Source organism: Podarcis erhardii (genome assembly GCF_964252035.2).
Source record: "Podarcis erhardii genome assembly, chromosome: 1".
NCBI lineage: Eukaryota > Metazoa > Chordata > Lepidosauria > Squamata > Lacertidae > Podarcis > Podarcis erhardii.
In genome coordinates this window covers 44,831,499-44,834,883 of record NC_138497.1, presented here as the reverse complement: position 1 = coordinate 44,834,883, position 3,385 = coordinate 44,831,499, and the positions used below count along the sequence as shown (strand labels likewise).

Sequence of the window (3,385 nt, the reverse complement as noted above, 5' to 3'; positions counted from 1 at the left end):
ACCCCAGCAGGGGGCCCACTGACAAGGGGACCGCCTGGACCGGGACCTACTCTTCACCATGGCAACCATGCCTCTCACTCTGACAAACAAAGAACAGTATTGATGGTGAGGAGGAAACGTAGCGGCTACTGCCTGCTTCCTCATCTGAAAAGGCCAAGCAGGTGGTAACAGTGATGAGGAACAGCAGCTGGCAACAATGAGAGTGAGGAGATAGACTCACAGAGAGAAGGGAGTACTGAGGTGTCTTGGCCAAGCTTCCCCAACACCAAAAGAACCTGCAGCAAGCAATCACTGACTGGGAGCCCTGTGAATGTGACATGGGTTCCACTGGAGCTGCTAATCAGAGGAGGGGACTAGAGGCCATTACAGCTGGCCTCATAATCATCTTGACCTAGGATGGTAAGAGAGGCTAGTGGACTAATGTGGTACCAACAGAGAAGAATAAAGACTGCCAGAGTTGAGAGCCCATGTGGTGTGCGGGTTAACATGTCAGACTAGGACCTGGGAGACTCAGGTTGCCCTCAGCCATGAAGCGTATGGTGTGACCTTGAGTGAGGAACCATTTCTCAGTCTGGGCAAGAGTCCCTTCCAGGGCCGGATTTAGATTTGATGAGGCTCTAAGCTACTGAAGGTAATGGGGCCCTTTATATGTCCAGCTGTCTTTTGTCAACAACAAATTGTTGCTGTTTTTTGTGTTGAATATATGCTATATGGTAGTTTACGGACCTAATAGGTATCTAAAGCCTACAGGATGCTAGACTAGATGGGCTACTGGCCAGATCCAACAGGATTATTCTTATGTTCTTATCCAGACAGCCTGGTTCCAGGCTGTCTGTGACCTTCATACCTTCTGACCTCAACCTGCCCACACATATCTTCCAAATAAACAGTTTGTGCAATACAAAGATGACAGACAGTCTGACCAGTGTTTCTGGATGAGATTTCATTAAAAAGAAATTATGAATTTTGGCTCTGCTGCGTGGCTTCATTTACATGTATTTGAAGTTGTGTAATTACAAACACATTACTTTAAGAGGTGGTGGGTGGGCGAGAGAAAAGCATACTCTAAGAACAATCTGTTTGTGTTCCCTCTTTAAGTTCAATCATGTCCATGGGCAAAAAGTGCTGCAATATCTTCTTCAGGATAAAGTTGAAAGAGAGTTGGAGTTATGCAAGAAATTCCTAGATTTCATTGGCATTCATAATGGTGAAACTCAGATATTGGATCTAGGCAGAGCTATTTTTTCAGCAGGAACTCGCCAGGACTTAGTTCCAACACCTCTCAGGTGGGCATCATTGTCACTCTAAGAGAACGATGGAGGTGTTTGTGGTGAGTTTCAGTACAAATAGGCAACTAGGTTTGCTGGCTTGGGACAGGGTTTCTAGTGGGGGGTGTCCCTTCCTGATACAATTCAGGAACTTTGGAGTGGCCCTGATCCAACTTGAGACAATCCAGAACTGAGATGACCAAAGCCATATCAGTGGCCATTTACAGCAAAATCATGGGTTGAACTGAAGTCTCCTCCACACTTCCTCTTGTCCAGCTGCTTTCGCCCAGGGAAAACCACTCACTAGCGCTCAGTTAGAGCAAAATTGCAATTCAGATTCTCTGGATTGACTTTTGCTCTGATTTAGCACTAAAGAGTGGGTTTTCCCTGGGAAAGGAGTGGGGCAAAGGGACAACTGCTCAGACACATGCTTTCTAGACACAGGACAAACAGAAGTGTAAGACAAGCCCTGAATCAGTCTAATTCAGTTCAGGATCCAGAATTTAGCCGAAGTGGAATTTAGCCAGTCCTAGTTTCTTGAGCAGGGATAGGAAGAAGGTAGGCCAAGATCTACTGGGCGGTCTCTTGGTGGTTTATAGTAGTTTGACAATGGTTTTTGACTCCCAATTCTTTTACAACAGCAACAATAAAACATTTCCCACCTAAATTTTGCTGCTGCAATGAAGAAAGCTAATCCGGAGTGGATTTTTGAGGGGTGGAAGGAACGTGAACTCGATTCACATTGATAGGCTCAGAATCTACTCAGAGGCACCCTGTACTCTGATTCTAATTGTATCTCTTATGAATCTGACTCTCTGGTTGGTAGAAAGAAACACAAAGTAGATCCCTCACTCTATGGGTATTATGTTGGTGCTGGGTTGGCAGGGCCTGAATGCCTAGCTTTAGATCTTGAGTTGATTCCTTGCAAACACCTAAACAATTGAATGGAATAGTTCACATTGTCTTTAACTGAAATACCCTTTGACCTCCCAATTTTTCTTCATACAGAAATTTCTCTAACTTTTCTATGACAGTATCCTGTTTCAGAGCCCCAAGACAATCCAATGGGAGTCAAAGGGAAGCACTTCTTCCAACAGCACACATTTAGGCTATGGAATCTGCTGCCCCAAAAAATAGTTCTGGTTCATTAAAAAAAAATAATCAGCATTCCATTCTTTTATTTGAAATGGTTCCCAGCTATTCAAATTATGAATGCTGGAGTCAAAATGGCAACATTTGAGTCTTCATCTTATTGTTTTGAAACTTATCCAAAAGTTGAGTTACATTTTAAGAGCCCTTCAGCATTTCAAAGTCAAGATTTTGATGTCAGTTCCAAAATTCAGACAAAGGCAGAGTTCTTGGAAACACAAAGCACAAAAAGGCTCGATCTGATGGGAAAGAGGCTTACTTGTGACGTCTTGAAGTTAGACAGATATATACATAGTGCTTATATAAGGCAGGGTCTGGTTCTTAGTCTGAAGAATTTCAGTTGATCACACCACACTAGTTACTTGCCCTCATTTAATCACCATTTATAACTCTAATGAGCTGCTCAAGGCAATTATGTTATTACTTTGCACAGTCATCTACACGCTTCTATTTCTTGCATATTTTCATTTACATATACTCTGCTGCTACCCTCACTTCCTTATACATGCTGCCTGCTGAGCAATCTTAGGAAACCTTGTTTCAAGTTCCCTCTTAGCAAGCATGGCACATCTTTCCACATTCTGAAGCTCTCAAGATTTCTCTTCCCAGACTTGTGTCTTATTTCTTGCCTCCAATAATTAATAGCATACTGGCGAGTTCTTATGAGCTGATTATTAACTGATCTCTAGTCTACTTCACCGCCTTCTTCATCCAGAATTCTGGTTATTGGACTTTACTCTTATTACTATTGGTAATATTACAGCTGCTGTCTGATTTCCTATGTCTGATCATTGGTCTTTTGACCCCAGCCTTGTCCACTCTGTCTATCAGCAATTCTTCAGAGCCTCCTGCAGAAGACGTTCACATCACCTGCTACCTAACCATTTAATTGGCAATGCCAGTAACTGAACCTGGGACCTTTTACATACAAATCATGCATCCCACCACTGGGCAACTGCCCTTCCTTA

General features: G+C 43.1%; 1 protein-coding gene across 1 annotated transcript in view; it reads right to left on the bottom strand.

Moving 5' to 3' along the window:
* Positions 1-3,385, bottom strand: part of LOC309340994 (cytosolic phospholipase A2 delta-like) — a 272,520-nt gene that overhangs the window by 209,183 nt on the left and 59,952 nt on the right. The window lies entirely within an intron of this gene.